Source organism: Loxodonta africana, chromosome 20 (genome assembly GCF_030014295.1).
Source record: "Loxodonta africana isolate mLoxAfr1 chromosome 20, mLoxAfr1.hap2, whole genome shotgun sequence".
NCBI classification, from domain to species: domain Eukaryota; kingdom Metazoa; phylum Chordata; class Mammalia; order Proboscidea; family Elephantidae; genus Loxodonta; species Loxodonta africana.
Genome location: NC_087361.1, coordinates 70,152,716 through 70,172,495, shown reverse-complemented (window position 1 = coordinate 70,172,495; position 19,780 = coordinate 70,152,716). Strand labels below are relative to the sequence as shown.

General features: G+C 49.6%; 1 protein-coding gene across 2 annotated transcripts in view; it reads right to left on the bottom strand.

Moving 5' to 3' along the window:
* PIK3C2B (phosphatidylinositol-4-phosphate 3-kinase catalytic subunit type 2 beta) overlaps positions 1 to 19,322 on the bottom strand; it is a 91,549-nt gene extending 72,227 nt beyond the window's left edge. Inside the window, exons 1-2 of one of the 2 annotated variants that reach the window (XM_010590242.3) lie at positions 18,907 to 19,322; positions 395 to 488 (exon numbers count right to left, since the gene is read on the bottom strand). The gene's annotated coding sequence lies outside the window, so the exon portion shown is untranslated. The remainder of the gene's footprint in view (positions 1 to 394; positions 489 to 18,906) is intronic. The other variant, XM_010590243.3, reaches the window with a different exon arrangement.
* Positions 19,323 to 19,780: the final 458 nt, after the last annotated feature.

Sequence of the window (19,780 nt, the reverse complement as noted above, 5' to 3'; positions counted from 1 at the left end):
TAAGAAAATGGGTAGAGCTGGAGATGGGGACACAGCAGCCCTCATTAGTCCTTGCCGCCCCTATCTGCCATCCTCCTTCTCAGCTTTGCTTCACTGCACACCGTTTGCTTGCTGAAAACTTAGGTCTCTTGTGAGGCCCAGACTGCCACCCCTGTGATCTCCAGCCTAGGTTCACCTTTCTTAGCTCCTGCCCTTTGGAGTCCCACTCTCCAGGGTTCCTGTGTGGGTTGGGAAAACTCTCTGGAAGAGGCCAGCCTATTAAACAGAGTTCAGAAAGCAGGTCACAGCTGTTCCCCTCATGCTTGCCCTTTTATAAGTTACGTCCAATCCAGCCAGGGCACCAAAGAGAGGGCAGAACATACCAATAAATTTCTGCTCTGCCCAGAGGACTCACCAGAGGAAAGAGATGAGAGGCAGCTCTGGATCCACCTCTCCTGCTCCGGTCCCGACTCCCCTGTCCTCAGCTGGGCTGGCTAACCCATCAGTGTCTGCAAGGGGCAAGAAGGCAGCATTGAGAAGAGCTTCAAATTATGGGCAACCCATGGCAAGAGGATAGGGATGTATGTCAGGGCAACTGCAGAGGCATGGGATTAACCCAGAGGGCATCGAATAAGCCTAGTGAGGCAACCTTCCAGAAGAAGGACATCCTGGCTGGAGGCCAGTGCTTTTTACCAAATGTCTCTAATTCGTTCAGTTATAACAATTCTTTGGCTGTTTTCTGGTAGTATCTTTCTTAGACATCTGAAAGGTTCTCTCTCCTCTCCATGACAGGGCCCTCCTTTACATTACAGATGAGTAGAGTGAGGCCAACTAAGGGTGATTGGCCCTGGGTCTCACTTGGGAGCCACTGCAGAGCTGGGCAGGTCCATAGGCCCGTGTGGGGAAGGCTACATGGAGGTGATGCTCAGAAGTCATCTTGGCCCTGACCCTGTGCTTTTCCCTGAAGTTCTATGCAGATGTGCCAGAACCCTGGGGTGAGGAAGAACTGGGGGAATCAGTACCCAAAATGCTCCTCCATACATACGACAGAGAAGGAGGTGCAAGCAGTCCCATGAGGCAGTACTATCTGTGGGAAGAGTGGGGGTAACCGCCTTTAAGCCCTGATGCAGAACCAATGGGCAGGGCCTGGCCGTGTGGGTGGTGGGCTGCCGGCTGCTGACAGCCACCTGCTCTGCTCTGAGGAGAGCCGCCTAAGGAAGTCAAGCAGAAAAAGGCCGAGCCACCAACTGTGGGAACCGGCATGGCCGAGCCACCAACTGTGGGAACCAGCATGGCGCCCCAGCCCCCACACCTTGCCTCAGGCAAACTCCTTCCCTCAGGTGGGGAAGCTCTGCACACGTGTCTGTCCACAAGCCCTGCCCACCATTCCCCTGCCACCACAGTTCCTAAAACAGCAGCCTAGACATGTCATTGACGATACAGCAGAATATCTTCTACTGATGTTAACTCTTAAAATCAAGACAGTCCTGATAGATACAGTCATTCTCAGGGATGCAAAGTCCTCAACTCACACAAACCGCACACACACCCACACACCCCTCACACCTTCCCCAAGGCAGCCCACACCCCACGCATCCCCTACACCTCTCATGCCCTCCCCCAGCACACTGCCCTACACCCCACATCTCCTACACCCCTCACGCCCTCCTCCATGCACACTGCCCCACACTCCATATCTTAAATATCTCCCACTCCTTAGACCCTCCTCCCCTCCCCTACACCCACACACACACTACCACACACCACGCACTCCCTCATCAGCTTCCTGAGGAAAGGAAGCTGGCCTAGACCCTACGAGGCCACATTCTTAGTGTCACTGGCAAAGGAGTATGAGAAACATATATGGAAGGTTGAACAGCTAACCAGAAAGAAAAAGGAAAACAGAACCCTTCAGCTCCAGTGGGGCAGCTCCAGACCTTCCCAAACAGTTCTTCCTTCTCCACATTCTAGCATGCTGGGGTGGGCCCAGCAGGTCAGGAGAGCACCCGGGGACAGAGAATGCCAGGGAAGGAAGCTCCAGACAGAAGAGCCCCAAAAGCGCATTTACCCAAAGGCCACAGGCCTTCCTACAGGCCCCAGGGTCAGTGGGCTATTTCTTAAGTCAGAGAGGTGTGGAGAAGCCTTGGTGGGAAAGGAAAGGGGCACCAGCTCTCAAGCAGCCCCCATCTCTCAGCCCAGAAAAAAAAATCTGATACTAATTTACACAGAGCTGTTGGAGACCAAAGTGTTAATCCTTCCCAGGGATATCTGCATTTTAAAAGAAGAGTATGAGGAGGGTAATGCCCAACCCAACTGGCTCTGGAAACAGTAGGGTGATTTCTAGAGGTGCTGGGAGGAATTACCCAGTAAAGTAGGCTGGGTACGGCTCTAGGCCGGGTACATCTCTAGTGTAGGCTGTGCCTCTCCATGGTCTCCCCTGGTATCAGCTCCTAAGCCTCAGGAATCTCTTAAACGTCTCCCTAACATGAGTCCCCCCAGCGCTGCCCATCAGGCAGCCTCTCCCTTTAAGCCGTAGGCTCCTCTGGCCCCTGGCCCTGGCTATTCTTATCCCAGCCTGACCCAGGCGGCGCCCCAGGCACACACCAGTAGCCACACAGTTCCCAAGCTGGGAGCCTCCACTTTTCCTGGTACCAGGCCGGAAGGATATCCTGCTCTGGGTCAGTCAAGGACACAGAACCCAGGGGCAGACCAAAGGAGAAACCCCACTCCGGATGCAGTACCCTAAGAAGGAACCAAGAAATGAGATACTCCTTGAGATGGCCTTTCAGAGTCCCCTGAGTCCCCAAACCACCGGGAACCCTGGGGAAGGACCTGGGGAGGGGCAGCAAGCAGTGGTCCTAGTAGTGGCTGACCAGAGGAGACCCCAGCCAGGGCTCCCCACCCCAGACTGATCACCTCCTAGATGTGCCCCAGCAGCAGGTTTCAGTGCCCTTTGCCCCACTCATCTGCTCTGCAGTCTGGATGGACTACTCACGTTCTATGACATATTAACACCTGACTCACCAGCATGTGCATCGGAATAGAACTGTGCTCCATGAGGTTTTCAATGGCTAATTTTTTTTTAGAAGTAGATCACTAGGTCTTTCTTCCAAGGCACCTCTGAGTGGACTCGAAACTCCAACTTTTCGATTAGCAGTAAGAAGTTAACTGTTTGTACCACACGGGGACACCATCCGTCTGGCTCTCAGGGCCTCAAAAACCATGGAGATGGCCGAGGGCACCTTTCCCTTCCTCCTGCTCTCTCTTTCTCCTTCTCTTTCCATCCCAACTCAAGATCCTCAGGGGACTAACCCTTTCAATCTCTCCGCACTTCTTTTACTCTCAGTGTCCCTTCAACACTTTGATGCTCAGTTGTGTCACATGGCTGATTAAAAGGGTGGCCCTGGTGTCCCGGGGACAAGAGCAACACGTCTTAGATGGCATTAAAACAAACATTTTGCATGTCTGCATCAAGGGGTTGTGAAGATTTTCAAAGAAGGAATTGTCTTGGGGGTAGACCAAGGAGCCCATCAATTAGTTATAATGCTGTTTTGTACATGGCCTGACCCCTTTCTCCTGTCCCCTATCCCTTCTCTCCCCGTTATAGATTGAATTGTGTCCTCCCACAAAGATAAATTGAAGTCCTAACACCCAGTACCTGTGAATATGATCTTGCTGGGAAATAAGGTCCTTGAAGATGTTAGCAGTTAACAGGAAGTCATACTGGAATAGGGCGTGTCCTGAGCTAACATGAATGGTATCCTTATAAAAGAGAGGACACATGCGAGGGAAAATGGCCACCTGAAGACAGAAGCCCAGATGAAGGTACGTTCTAGCCGCCACACTTGCGGCTGCCGGAAACTGGGAGAGACAAGAGAGATCTTCCCCTAGAGCCTTGGAGAGAATACGGCCCTGCTGACACCCCGACTTTGGACTCCTAGCCTCCAGAACTGTGAGATAATAAATTTGTCATCCCAAGCCACCTACTTTGTGGTACCTGTTACTGCAGCCCTCGGAGACTGATATACCCTCTTTGCATAGGAAGATTCTAAGGAAAACAGTAATCTCCCACCCTAAGTAACACAGAGTTCAAGCCTCCTCTCAGCAAACGGGATCCTCAGCGAGGGTCCAGCCACCCACCGGGCACAGGGTGGCACACTCACATTCCACCAGCACCATCTTCATGGGGTCTTGCCCATTTGGCCTCATTCAGGGTCTACCAGGTTAGCAATGGTCAGAGGCCACTCCCAGCTGGGATTAGCTGGCATTGCTTACAGTGGGGTGAGTGTAGCCAGGGCATGACCATACATGCAGGCACCATGGTGAAATGCCATCACTGGGTCTGTCAAATGAGGACCTCCAGGGAAACGGCAGCCTCCTGAATGGAAGGCGGGCATTACACTATGTTTCGGTGAAAGGGAACAAGGAGGTACGAGGCTAGATGAATGTGAATAACACAAAATAGAAGGAAGGAAGCCTTTTTTTTTTTCCTTTCTGGTGTTTTGTGCCAGGTATTGTCTTTTTTTTTTTTTATTATTATTGTCTTAGTTAACCCACATAACAACCCTGAAAGGTGGATATTATTATCCTCGTTTTACAGATGAGGAAACTAGGCAACAGGAAAGGGCTGAGTCATTTGCCCAGCATCACGCAACTAGTAAATGATAGACTCATGAGTTAAACCGAAACTTGTCTGAGCCCCAGGTTCACACTTTCTCTTTCCCACCCTGACCTGGAGACCAGACACATCACATCAGAATGTTCGAGCTCACGTTGGTGGCTATTCTGGTACAACCCCTTGCCCCCTCTACACACAAACGCTTCTTCACCATCCCAGCCCAATAAAAACACAAGCAAGAAGCAAGCAAACAAACAAAACCCCACTTTTGTAGATAAGGTAACCAATGACCAGAGGAGGAGAAATGACTTGTCTGAGGTCACACAGCTAGTCAGTGGCAGAAGCGGGGCTAAAACAAAGTCTTCGGATTTCCATTCCAGCATTCCCTCCAGATTAAGCCAGAACCAGTCCATCTCTTCGCTCTTAAAATGCTTCAGGGAAGGCAATTCCTCATCTAGTTATCCAGTTATCATTAACCCACAGCTGTGGAGTCGATTCAGACTCATGGCGGCCCCACATGTCACAGAGTAAAACTGCTCCATTGGGTTTTCTTGGCTGTAATCTTTATGGAAATGGATCACCAGGCCTTTCTTCTGAGGTTTTGCCAGGGTTGGGTTCAAACCATCAACCTTCAGGTTAGTTGTCGTGGGCAAACCATTTGAGCCACACAGAGACCTCCAGTTATCATTGTCCTTGAGTGCCATCAAGTCAATTCCAACTCACAGCAACCCTATAGGACAGAGTAGAACTGCCCCATAGGGTTTCCTAGGCTGTAATCTTTACGAGAGCAGATCGTCAGGTTTTTTCTCCTGTGGAGCTGCTGGTGGATTCAAACTGCCAACTTTTCGACTAGCAGCCAAGCACTTTAACCACTGCATCACCACGGCTCCTTCCAGTTATCATTAAAACTCATTGCTGTTGAGTTGATTCCGACTTATAGTGACCCTATAGGACAGAGTAGAACTGCCCCAAAGAGTTTCCAAGAAGCACCTGGTGCGTTTGACCTGTCCACTTGTGATTAGCAGCAGCTGAGTTCTTAACCACTGTGCCACCAGGGCTACCATTATTACCTGTCATTAAATGAAATCACCTATATAAAGCACATTATTAGGCACTGAAAAACACTTATTCCCTTCTCTTACAAAACTGTTGCAATGGCCTCTGTCATGGATTGAATTGTGTCCTCCCAAAATATTTGTCAACTTATCTAGGCCATGATTCCCAGTATTGTGTGGTTATCCACCATGCTATGATCTGATGTGATTATCCTATGTGTTGTAAATCATAACCTCTATGATGTTAATGAGGCAGGACTCAATCTACAGTATTAGGTTCTATTTTGGATCAATCTCTTTTGAGATATAAAACGGAATTGAACAGAGAGGAGAAAGACCTCGTCCCACCAGGAGAGAAGCGCCAAGAGTGGAGTGTGTCTTTTGGACTCAGGGTCCCTGCGCCAAGAGGCTCCTAGACCCAGGGGAAGATTGATGACAAAGGCCTTCCCTCAGAGCCTACAGAGAGAAAAAGACTTCCCCTGGAACTGGAACCCTGAATTTGGACTTCTGGCCTCCTGAACTGTGAGAGAATGGATTTCTGTTTAAGGCCGTCCACTTGTGGTATCTCTGTAATAGCAGCTTTAGGTAACAAAGACAGACTCCTAACTAGTCTCTCTCCCCTGGTGACCCTCCTAGAGTTGCTGCCCTCCACTGCCAGGACAATCTTCTACAGCACAGCTCTACTCAAGTCATTCTTCAGATGAAAATCCCTCTGTTTCTCCTCTTCCACGGCAGGTGCTCAAGACCCTCCACACTGAGTCCTAGCCAGTCCCCTACATGCTGACGAATTAGTTATTAGCCATTCTCTAGGTTCCCAAGTTTTCCTACAAACCTTTGCTCATGCTAGTGTGTTCATCTGGAATGCTCTCTGGCCTGCCCTCTACAAACCAGCTCTTCTTAAGAGCCTCCTTTCATCTCCTATGACTGAAAGTGACTTTGCTCAATTCTGAACATCTCTAAAAGTTTAACGTGTATTCCACATTTAAACCTCTCTTGTATTTTCCTTACTAGTGATTAGTATAAAAATAATAACTTATATTTCTGCAGGTATTTATAGTTACAAAGCACTTTCATGCACATTAGCCCATTAATCTTAGAGAGATTATCTCATATATCTCTGTCTCCCCACCATGCTTAGCACAGTCCTTTATACAAGGTACGTGCTCAGCACAGAGCTGTTAAATGCTGCATTCTGGGAATGGTCTGACCAACCCAGAGGAGAGGAAGACCTAATGCCTCCTTGTTGTAGAATCAGAGGTTCTGAGGCTGGATGAGGAAGGCAAAATTGTGGTGTATTTTTCCAGGTGGACATCTATTATGGATTGAATTGTGTCCCCCCCAAAAATGTGTGTCAATTTGGCTAGGCCACGATTTCCAGTATCATATGGTTGTCCTCCATTTTGTGATCTGATGCAATTATCCTATGTGTTGTAAATCAGTGGTTAAGAGCTTGACTGTTAACCAAAAGTTGGCAGTTCAAATCCACCAGCCGCTCCTTGGAAACCCTACGGGGCATTTCTCCTCCGTCCTACAAGGTCACTATGAGTTGGAATCAACTTAACAGCAATGGGACACAACCTACAGAATTAGGTTGTATCTTGAGTCAAATCTTTTGAGATATAAAAGAGAGGTGGGAACAGAGAGGAGAGGGGGCCTCATTTCCACAAAGAGCCAGGAGAGGAGAGTATCCTTTGGACCCAGGGTCCCTGCACAGAGAAGTAACTAGATCCAGGAGGCTGATGACAAGGACTTTCCTCCAGGGCAACAGAGAAAGCTTTCCCCTAAGGCTGGCACCTGGATTTGAACTTCTAGCCTCCTAAACTGTGAGAGAACAAATTTCTCTTTGTTAAACCCATCCACTGTGGTATTTCTGTTATAGCAGCACTAGATAACTAAGACAACACCCCATAGCATTTATTAGATTCTTAAGCACTCTGGTCCTAGATCCTAAACTTCCATGAAATGCTGCCTAAGATTACAAACACTTGCAGCAGCCAAATCTTAGTAGGGTCATATTGAGTTAACAGATGCACTGTTAAAGATTACCCCTAGTCCATAAAGAAATTTATCCATTTACCTGTACTCTTTGAGTATGTCATGGATTGAATTGTGTCCTCCAAAAATATCTGTCAACTTGGCTAGGTCATGATTCCCTTGTATGATTGTATAATTGCCTACCATTTTATCTTTTGATGTGATTTCCCTATATGTTGTAAGTCCTATCACTATGATGTAATAAAATGGATTAGCAGCAGTTATATTGATGAGATCTACAAGATTAGTAGTGTCTTAAGCCAATCTCTTTTGAGATATAAAAGACAGAAGTGAGCAGAGAGACGTGGGGATGTCACACAACCAAGAAAGCAGTGCCAGGAGCAGAGTGCATCCTTTGGACCTGGGGTTCCTGTACTGAGATGCTCCCAGACCAAGGGAAGGTTGATGACAAGGATCTTCCTCTAGAGGCAACAGAGAGAAGAAGCCTTCCCCTGGAGCCAGTGCCCTGAATTTGGACTTTAGCCTACTAGACCGTGAGAGAATATATTTCTTTTTGTTAAAGCCATCCACTTGTGGTATTTTTGTTGCAGCAGCACTAGATGACTAAGACAGAATTTGGTACCAAGAGTGGGGTGCTGCTCTAACAGATACCTAAAATCTGGAAGTGGTTTTGAAACTGTGAATGGATAGAGGACTAGCAGCATCAGAGAACCGGAAGCAGCAGAAAACCAGCAGCAGCAGAAACAGGAGACCAGTGCCAGGCAGCACTGGAGCCAACCCTTGGAGTAAGAGAGCTGAATGCCTGCTTGTAGAAGGCTTTCTGGCGGAGTAGGGTGCCTCTGGGCAGTTATTGGTGCAGCTAGGCTTGCTGACCCACAGAGCAAGAGGGCTCAGAGCCTTCTCGCCAAAGTATACTGGTGGAGTGGGGTGTCTCCAGGCACTTTACAGTGGAGCTACAGAGCTTTGGGACACTTGGCCCAGCAGGGCAGATGCAGGCATGAGGCTGAGGGCCAAGAGGCCAAAAACCAGGAAGCAGAAGCTGAAGAGACAAGGAACACAAGAAGCTGAGCTGCCTCAGTCTCAAAAGGTATGGCCATGACCTCTGGGGTTTCAAAGGGTGGAGCCGTGGCCTCTGGTGTTTCTAAGGGTGGAGTCACCACTCAGATGGATGAGGAGAATGGTGTGCCTAAAGCCAAGGGAGCAGAGTTGCCATCCCACTGAGCCTGGAAGGCGGAGCTGAAGCCCAGAGCTGAGGAGCCTCCACTCAGTAATCTGGAGAGCGTGGCCAATACCTAGAATCTGGAGATTGTGGCTAATACCTAGAATCTGAAGGGCAAGGCCATTGTGTAAATCGTGTCAGGGAACAGAGGATTATTTTCAAAGCTTCCAAAAACACCCCATTCAGGGCTAATGTAATATGTTCTGCTGACTTGCTTGGTGCTTGTTATTCCTTCTTTCCCTCCAGTTTCTCCCGTTTGTAATGGAAATGTCTACCTTGTGCCTGTTCTACCATCATACCTTTGAAAGCAGATAACTCGTATTCAAGATTTCACAGTGAGGAAGAATTTTTGGATTTCGGAGTTGGAGTTGACTTAAGACTTTTGCTATAATATGATGGGGTGAATATATTTTATATGTGGCAAGGACATGAATTTTGGGGGGCCAAAGGGTGGATGTCATGGATTGAATTGTGTCCCCCCAAAATATCTGTCAACTTGGCTAGGTCATGATTCCCTTGTATGATTGTATGATTGCCTACCATTTTATCTTTCTGATGTGATTTCCCTATATGTTGTAAATCCTATCACTATGATGTAATAAGATGGATTAGCGGCAGTTATATTGATGAGGTCTACAAGATTAGTAGTGTCTTAAGCCAATCTCTTTTGAGATATAAAAGACAGAAGCAAGCAGAGAGACATGGGGGCCTCATACAACCAAGGAAGCAGTGCCGGGAGCACAGCGCATCCTTTGAACCTGGGGTTCCTGTACTGAGATGCTCCCAGACCAAGGGAAGGTTGATGACAAGGATCTTCCTCCAGAGGCAACAGAGAGAGGAAGCCTTCCCCTGGAGCTGGCACACTGAATTGGGATTCGTAGCCTACTGGACTGTGAGAGAATACATTTCTTTTTGCTAAAGCCATCCACTGTGGTATTTGTTATAGCAGCACTAGATGACTAACACAGGGTACAATGTGGTTCTCTCAAGGTCAAGTACCGCACTGAATTCAAAGTTTGTATCTCTAGGGTTTAGCACAAACTTGCTATCTAGGGATGATAAAATAATTGTAACAACTACCACTTACTGCTAATCCCCCTTAAGTATCTTCAGTATCAGGCATTAAATAGCTCATTATTAACTCAAATGATTAACTCAAATTAATTAACTCAATTTTCAGATCAGCCTACCCCTCCTACTATTTTCCCAGTCTTACAGATGAGAAAACGGAAATGCAGATAAATTAAGTAATTTTCCCAAGGTCATATGGCTAGTAAGTGGTGGAGTCAGGTTTTAAATCCAAGTAACCTGGTACAAACGGTTAAGCACTAACCCCAAGGTTGGTGGTTCAAACCCACCCAGCAGCTCCATGGGAGAAAGACCTGGCGATCTGCTTCCATAAAGATTACAGCCAAGAAAACCCTATGGAGCAGTTCTACTCTGTCACATGGTGTCACTATGAGTCAGAACTGACTTGCCAGTACCCAATAACAACCTGGCTCCAGAGCCATAGTTTTAAACAGTGTGCTGACCTTATACTGTCTCTCAATTGTTGAATGAGTGAATGAGCATAGTCACTGAAAACGTTTTTGAATGAACAATTAAAGAAGTTGCCATCGAGTCGACTCCAACTCATGACGACCCCATGTGTGTCAGAGTAGAATGGTGCTCAACATAATTTTTCAATGACTGATTTTTTTGGAGGCCTTTTTTCTGAGGCACCTCTGGGTAGACTCTAACCACCAACCTTTCAGTTCACAGCTGAGCATCTTAACAGTTTACACTACCCAGGGACTCCAACTAAACACTCACCCGAGCATTACTTAATCCGCCTTTTGTCTCCACCCTATATTATCCATAGGAATATCCTAAGAGCTCCTCTCAAACTTTCCTCAAGTTTAGCAGAGTGTACGTACAGGTAACTCCCTGATTTACCAGTACAGAGTCCCTGTCATTAAAGTGAAGAAGCCTGCATTAATTTATTCTTAGTGAACCAAGTTTTCTCAGAACATGACCTCCACAAGGACAGGGAATTTACCTGTCTTCTTCACTGCTTTGTACCTAGTAGAGCATTAGATACATAGCGTGTACTCAATACGCAAAAGTTGAATAAATGAATGAATACAAAATAAAGTGCAAACTCCTTCAGATGGCTCTGACCAGATTAAACCACTTTCAGTTCACGTCTTTCACTGCTCGCTTCATCCCCCACCCCACCCCAATTTCTACTCATAGTTCAGATCTCAGCTAGCAATTTCTTCCAGGAAGTCAGGCTACCCAAATGCTCCATTTAATGAGTTCACAAGGCACCCCTACCTCCATCCACCATAGCCTATTTACTGGTCTGTGTTCCCCACTCAATGGTAAGTTCTGGAAGGTTGTCTGTCCTAGCCACTGAAAGCACTCAAAACACATTTGTTGAATGAATTTTTTTTTTTTTTTAAACATTATCTGACAGACTTATCCCTTAGTGATTACATCCTCCTCCAAGGATGACTTTAAGAACCCTATCTGTTGCCCTCTGGCTCCTGGGGCAGCCCCACCTCATTCAGGACTTGGCCTTGCTGACCTTTTTTTCTCACAGATCTCTTCAGCACAGCATACAAGGAACTCAGGTCTGGGGCTATATTGACTGAGATTCAAACTTTGGCTCTTCTCTAATTAGTTGTACAACCTTGGGCAAGTTCCTTAATTTGTTAAACCTCAGTTTCCTCATCTGTAAAGGGGTAAGAGATATTAATTTCATTTTCACCTATTTCCTCCTTGGTTAGGGGTGGTAACTAAGATTATGTGTGAAATGCTACAGGTGGCTGCTGAGGCTGCATATGTACGGCCAAACTCCTCGTGGGATTTGGTTCCTTCCTTTGGAGGTTTAGGGTCACGATTTCATGGGACATCCCAGTTAGTTGGCCTAAAAACTTTAGCGCTTCTACTCTACCTCCTAGTTTGTTTCATAGTACCTGGGGCCTTAAGTAGCCATCCAAGGCACAATAATTGGTCTCTATTCAGCTGGTACAACAGAGGAAGACAGAGAGTCAGGAATTGAAGGAGGGTATGGAATGTGTGGCTAATTGCCTCCATAAACAACTGCCTCCTTGGCCCTTAGAACAGAATTGAATGGTGCCCGGCTATCATTACTGAACATTTTGATCAAAGATTCTACAGAAGAATCCTGATCAAAAGGGGGAAAATGCAGAACAGAATTTCAGATTCTCATGGACTCTAGACTTTCTGGAGCCATGGAGGGTGGACAAACCCCTAACGCTATCGCCCTGAGATAATCTTTAAAACTTAAACCAAAAATATTGCCTGAAGTCATCTTCAAACCAAACAATTGTTTAGCTTAACTGGTAAAAAAAGGTCTGCCTTGAGCATTATGCTCTTTTAAGAACCATCTATATGGGATCAAACTGACAACAGCAACTCGGAAGATTGGACAGGAACTTTAGGGGGCAGGGAGTTTATGCTAACGATAGAGGAACAACTCAGAAAAAGAGGGTGGGAATGGTTGCGCAACTCCAAGAATGTAATCAGTGTTACTAAATTGTACATGTAGAAACTGTTGAATTGGCATTTTTTTTTTTTTTTTATTCTCAACAACAACAATCAATAAAATTTAGGAAAACAAAATAAAAAAGTCACAGGTGGACGGGCACTCAATGCCAGTGGCTATTCTTCATCACGTGTTCTTGCCTTCCTCTGTACTTGAACTTTTGCTCAAGTGCCTCCTTTTTGCCTTCCTTGTTGGGGTCATCTGCAACAGCACAGTCAAAACTGCACTTCTGAGAATCTGCCAACCCTTTGGAACCACTCTATCTTTCAAATTCTCTTGCTAGGGAATTGTATCTCTCTTTTCTATTGATTAAAGAAAAACAAAAACAAAAAACCTACCTTCTTGAAGTCCAGAGTGGAAATCTGACATCCCTAGCTATAATGTTCTCTGGAAAAATGCAGTTGTCTTCTCCCAAGTTCTTTTAAGATCTAATTTGCAAACAATATCTCCTTTTTGGTTATAATTAAATCCACTCTAATGATGCTCCAAGGAGCCCTGGTGGCTCAATGGTTAAGAGCTCAGCTGCTATCCAAAAGGTTGGTGGTTGGAACTCACCCAGCAGCTCTGCAGGAGAAAGACGTGGAGATCTGCTCCCGTAAAGATTACATCCTGGGAAACCCTATGAGGCAGGTCTGCTCTGTCACGTGGGGCTGCTATGAGTCGAAATCAACTGACAGCAGCTAACAACAACAACAATGGTGCTTCAGGAATTCCCGGGTGGTGCAAATGGTTAACACGCTCAGCTGCTAGCTGAAAGGTTAGAGGTTTGAGTTCATCCAGAGGTGCCTTGGAAGAAAGGCCTGGTGATCTACGTCCAAAAAAATCAGCCACTGAAAACCCTATGGAGCACAGTTCTACTCACATACATGGGGTCGCCCTGAGTCAAAGTCAACTCAGCAACAACTGGTTAATGATGCTCCTCGTCACTTTAACCTCCTTTGCCCTCTGGAAAACAGAACAGTAAGCCACGAATGTGGCAGATGCGGTATTTTCAGAAAAGGAGGGCTTCCAGGAGCTGTCTCAATAGCTGAAGGGTTCCATCACTACTCTTCTCTGGGCTCCAGGTTAGTTTGTGACCTCAGACGAGAACAGCTGCCATCTATCTCCTCTACTTGGCGAAGCAACCCGTAGCATTGTCTCAAAATGAAATCTCCTTGGTTCTCTACTCTTTTCCTTTCTTATGCCTTCTGGCTTGCTGCCAAGGGCACCAACAGTCTATGAAAAAGAGGGAGAAAAAGACTTGGCCAGAGAGGATGCCTCCACACAAACCACATTCCTTCCGGGCCCGGCTTAGCCAGGCTTGGGGACGGGGAGCCGGTCATGGGCCCGGCTTAGACAGGCATGGGGACGGGGAGCCGGTCATGGGCCCGGCTTAGCCAGGCTTGGGGACGGGGAGCCGGTCATGGGCCCGGCTTAGCCAGGCTTGGGGACGGGGAGCCGGTCATGGGCCCGGCTTAGCCAGGCTTGGGGACGGGGAGCCGGTCATGGGCCCGGCTTAGCCAGGCTTGGGGACGGGGAGCCGGTCATGGGCCCGGCTTAGCCAGGCTTGGGGACGGGGAGCCGGTCATGGGCCCGGCTTAGCCAGGCTTGGGGACGGGGAGCCGGTCATGGGCCCGGCTTAGCCAGGCTTGGGGACGGGGAGCCGGTCATGGGCCCGGCTTAGCCAGGCTTGGGGACGGGGAGCCGGTCATGGGCCCGGCTTAGCCAGGCTTGGGGACGGGGAGCCGGTCATGGGCCCGGCTTAGACAGGCATGGGGACGGGGAGCCGGTCATGGGCCCGGCTTAGCCAGGCTTGGGGACGGGGAGCCGGTCATGGGCCCGGCTTAGCCAGGCTTGGGGACGGGGAGCCGGTCATGGGCCCGGCTTAGCCAGGCTTGGGGACGGGGAGCCGGTCATGGGCCCGGCTTAGACAGGCTTGGGGACGGGGAGCCGGTCATGGGCCCGGCTTAGACAGGCTTGGGGACGGGGAGCCGGTCATGGGCCCGGCTTAGCCAGGCTTGGGGACGGGGAGCCGGTCATGTGCGCGGAGCAGCGCTTAAGCCTGGCGCCCACCTACACTGTGGGGAGGACACAGGGAGAGAAGATGAAATGGAGTCTAACCTCTAGAACAGGACCCACAGAGACTTAGAAGCAGGCACAAAGTGTGGTAGGAAAAAGCGCAGAGGAGAAAAGAAACCACCACCAGGGAGAAACCTACAGGGATGATAATGTTGGTGTCACAGCGCTAGGGTGAAGACAGGAAGGTTGCAGGAAGAAGGAAAGGTAGTAAGAGTGATAAAGTGAAGGTGGAAGGATAAGGGTCTCCCATTAGGCAAATGATCTTTGGCCTCTGTTTGAAATCCTGGGTAGACACTGCTAGGTGAGATCTTCTACAGGGAGTTCTCAGGAAGGGGAAGGAGTAAACTGCTAAGGATGTCTCAGCCCTGGGTTCTCTATTCTGCCTCAGGACTACTGAGAACCTCTCTCCTAGTCTTTCTTCACACCTTGGGGGCCTCTGCTCCCCAAACAGCAAATGATATCCTCAGTCTTTCCCCAGGGTGGTGATGCTGGCTCAGTGAATTCCATCACCAGTGTTCTGAGAGTAGAGAATTTCCCAACAATGAAAATGTGCTGAAGCCACTGATAGGGTCAACGCACAATTCTAAAGTGCCCAAGGATGGGTCCTTTCATTGGTCATGTTGTGGCCTGTGGAGCAGGTGGAAAGTTCCAGCAGTGCTAGCAACCGTGTGACCTTGGGAGAGTCGCTTCTAAGGGAAGTGATCACCAAGGTCTTTTCCAGCTCTAACGCTTCCTGTACTCACAACAAATGCAAGAATAGTCCAATTTTCATTCTGTAAGAGCAAAATAAAGCAAATATAAAAATACAAAAAAAAAAAAAAAGAAAGAAAAGAAACTAGTTTCAATTTCCAGGGATCCCTAAGTCCAAATTTCTTACTAAAGTTGCCCAGTACTTCACCTGATTTTCCAAAGTCTTCTCCTTATGCTAAAGGTAGGGATGTAAGTGAAAAAGCATAGAAAGGTAGGTAAGGTGGGAGTCCAAGGAGTTCACACACATGTGTCTTGGCCCCCAAACAACTAGGAATTAAGGAGGTACTATGCTGGACTGGGAGTGGTCCCTGGGTGGTGCAAATGGCTTGCTCTCAGCAACTAACCGTAAGGTTGGTGGTTCCAACCCACCCAGCAGCACCACAAAGAAAGGCCTGGTGATCTGGTTCCATAAAGATTCCCAACCCGTTGCCGTCAAGTTGATTCTGACTCATAGCGACCCTATAGGACAGGGAAGAACTGCCCCATAAAGTTTCCAAGGAGCGCCTGGTAGATTTGAACTGCCAACCTTTTGGTTAGCAGCCATAGCAGTTAACCACTACGCCACCAGGGTTTCCTCCCAAGAAAACCCTATGGAACAGTTCTACTCTGTAATACATGGGGTTGCCATGAGTCGGAATTGATTTGATGACAACAGGTTTGGTTTGGATTTTTTATGCTGGACTGGAGCCGGGCGGAAGAAATTGATTTAACATGCGCCCATCCTTGAAAAGTTTCTCATCTAAGGTATGTTCCAATCTGGTGACGTCTCACAGGCATTCAAGGAATCCAGTATGAACGAATTCTCCAACCCCGCTGGCCCCTTCTGTTCTCCCATGACCGGGTATCTTCCTGAGAATGGCGTCAAGGGTCTGGAGTGTGAGTGCCTGCTTCAGATCCCCCCGCTGTCGCTTACTGGCGGTCTGACATCAGTGAGCTTCGCTATTTTGTTATTTGCCGCCCAGCACTGCCCTGTCTACAGGCAGTAGCCAGCCTTTGGATGCTGTTTGCCCCTCCTCGGTTCCTTACAAGTCCCATTAAGCAGTCTGTCTTTCTCTTCCAGTTCCCATTCTGTCAACTCTATTTAAAGAGAAATATCCAAGGAATAGTTACCATGATATTGTCATATCACTTTTCCCATGTTCAGGAAAAGCTCCGGAACATAAGCTCTCATTCTCTACTCCATACCCCCCACCCTACCCGTCCCCCTCCCAGTTTTGCCTCGTTTCTTACCGAGGTTAAACTCGGGATCAACAGCCGACGTTTACGTGGTACTCTGCGGTTTCCAGAGTGCCATCGCACATAGGATTTCGCCGAGTTCAGGGTACTTCATCCTTAAAACAAGCCTGTGAGCCACAGGTATTATTTTTTCCCATTTTACAGACATGCAAACTAAGTCTCAGGTTCCACAAGTTGTCCTCGCTCACAGCCAGGAAAGGAGACACAGCAGGATTCAAAGCCAGGCCTCCTGGTGCTGAGCCCACCCACGGTTCTCTCTACCACTCCAGTTCCAAGTTCACCTTCTGGAAGCATAAGGATCCTGAAGTTCATGGGCAGTTACAAACCCACAAAGGGAAGAGAGACCCCTCATTTTTCTCCCTGCAGGCCCAGAGAAGTCAGTGCCCCCTGCAGGACCACAGACGTAAGACACCTGCAAAGCACCATGCTGAGCCCAAACCTGGGTGAGGCAGAGAATCCACATGACCAGGTCATGGCAGAGCAGGGCTTTGAACCAGTTCAGTCTTGTTCAAACTTCTGCCAAGAAGTTGCATTTCTAACAAGTTCCCTGCTCAGAATTTTCATTTCCACCCCAGATATACTGAATCAGAATCTGCATTTTAACAAGATTCTCAGGTAATCCTTATGTATAACTTCCCTGGACCTTGTTAGAAATGCAAATTCTCAGCAGGGAACTTGTTAGAAATGCAAACTCTCAGCAAGGGTTTGAACCTGACCTATCTGGTTCAAAGCCCTGTGAAAAAGACCAGGGGCACTCCAGCCTTCCCCCTCAAGTCCAAAGGAGCACCCCAGGGAGCAGCCTGAGGCCCCAGATAAACTCACCGGGAGAACATCCCCTTGGCTCTCCTTCACTAATGCTTCCAGTGGAGTGAAATGGGCAAGTTCCCTTCCGGCCAGGGTTTCGAGCTTGATCAGATTCAGACACACACACCCATGCACAATGGGCAGTAAACTGGGAGCCATGGAAATCAAACCCCACGCTCACCCAAGGGCTAAGCAGCCACAGCCTTGGTCTGAGGCTCCAGCTCAGAGCCATGGTCTCCTCAGATATTGGCTGCCAGGCAGAGCTATAAAATGTACCTCGACTTAATTTTTCCATGGACACAACCCCAGATGGGACAGCCAGGCTCTGCTGGAGCTGCAGTTCTGAGGGCTCCTAAACTCCATGCTGAGATCTGCAGCTAGAGTCCGCGGTGTCCACAGGGGTCAGGCTTGCCCCAGCCTGAGCCATTTATCTTCCTAGTATCTTTCCAAGGCCTACTAGAGCAGCAGAGTAAGTTTTCATTCAGCCACTCATCCAGGCTTGGAATTTACTGCAAATTGCTTGCATCTGCTTGGCCACATCCCAGAGGCAGGTAGTTTAGAGAGAGAAGGCGGGGTGGCGTTGCCCCACTTCTGGGAGCCTACTAAAGAATCTGTCGCCGTGCTGGGACCAGCGAGCCCAGGGTACAAAACTCCCCAACGGAGTTGAGAAAAAAACCTCTGGGGGAGCCAGAGACAATGGAGAGTCCACGGCAAGCCTGGCTGGTGGGACTGAGGCAGGGAGGTCAGGCACACCAAAAGGCGGTGGAGATAGAGGGAGAGATGGCTGGCCTGAAGGAGGAAGAGGAATGAAGGACACAGACGACCCCCCACCACACACACCCTACAACCTCAGCCAACCAGGGTGTGTGCACTAACTAGCCACACGCGTTTGGTAACCTCTTCCCACAACCCAGGATCCTGCCAAGCCCCTGGGCTCCCGGCCCTATCTCACCCGACCTCAGCTCGGCAGCCACACTTGGGCTTGCTGCTACGATTGCTTCCCAACACCGAAGCCTCCGCTGTGGGAAGCCGACAACGAGAAAAGTACAGGCCAGGAGAGCGGAGCCTTCCCTGAGGGCGCCGGAACTCGGCCTGAGGGTCCCTCTCGCCTTTCCAAGCTCTCGCCTTTTGCTGCAGTATCCTTATAAGGGAGAAGCCACTTCCATCCTCTGCTTGGCTTAAAAATGTCTCTCCTTCCCAGGCTAGAGGCTGATTTTTCACCCACTGCAAGGAAAAGCACCACCCCAGCTCCAGGACAGGTTTTGCTTTTTATTTCTTATTTTAAACAAACAAACCCTAAGGCCATCGGTTAGTTCAGCCTCCCTGCAGCTGGGAGCCAGGAAGTGTGTTTAGAGCAAAGGGGGTGGGGAAGAGGGTGTCTGGAGGCCCGAGACGCCCCGAAACGGCTGGAGCGGGGGCTGGAGACTCGCAACCTGCTCTGCGCCGCGGGTTCAGGGGCGGGGGGGTGGCTCTCGCCCCCAGGGGGTCCGCGGCTCAGGCAGCCGCGGGGAACCCTGCGCTCTTCCCATTGTTGCACCTCTCCTGTTGCCATGTTGGAGACAGCGTCTTGACCTCCCCTCCCTCCACTCCGCCGGCAATTTGCAGAGCCGGGATGCTCACGGCTGGGTGCGTCCCCTACCTGTGTTCACCGCGGGTTTTCCTGCAAGACCCGACGTGTCGTGTGCCGGGCGACGTGGGCTGCTCGCTCTGCAGCCCCGGGCGTCTCCTGCACCAGCGGGCTGGGGCTGGCCGCAGCCCGCCTCCTCCCGGGCAGCTCCCCGCTCCGGGATTCACAGCGCGAGAGCCGGCCCCGGAGTCCCCAGGGCAGTGGGAGACGCAGGACAGGGCGATAGGACCAGCTTGGAGGAAAAAAAGAAAACAAGTCCTCTCGGCCGAGAGCGTGCGCGAGCTGGCAGAGTCAGGCAACCCCGGGTGAGACAATAGCTGGGGAAGCGGGCGCGAGGGGAGAAGCCATCTCCCGGAGACCCGGCGCACTGCACGCCCAGGCCCGGCTCGGCCCGACCCTGCCTGACAGGCAGCGCCCGGCCGCCGGCTCCAGCCCGCAGCCCCGAGCGGCCGAGAGCGCGGGGGCGGGCCCCGCCCGGGAGCGGACCTCCTCCACCTCTGCTCCCCGCCCCTCCGGCGCCCGCCCTGCCGCGGCGTGGGGAAGGGGAGCCCGCTGGCGTGGCTTGGGCTCTGGGAATACCCGCGCCAAGGTTTCCACTTGCCACTTGGGTGAGGATTTTTGCAGATGGACGTTACTTTTCCCTGCAGGAAACCCTGGCTGTGCCAAACCAAAGCCAATAATTCTGCTGGAAATTAGAGTTTTGAGGTCCAGTTATTTGTTCGAGGAATTTTCCCCTAGAATTGCGATAGCGGTGCCCGAAAGGGCCCCCACTTTGGGGTTGAGAGTGGGAGTCGGGGGGAGCTGCTTTACACCCTCAGTCTGATTGGTTTTCTGTTCTCCCAAGTGGGTCTTCCTACCTGAGGCCCAGAGAGTAGGAGCCCACAAA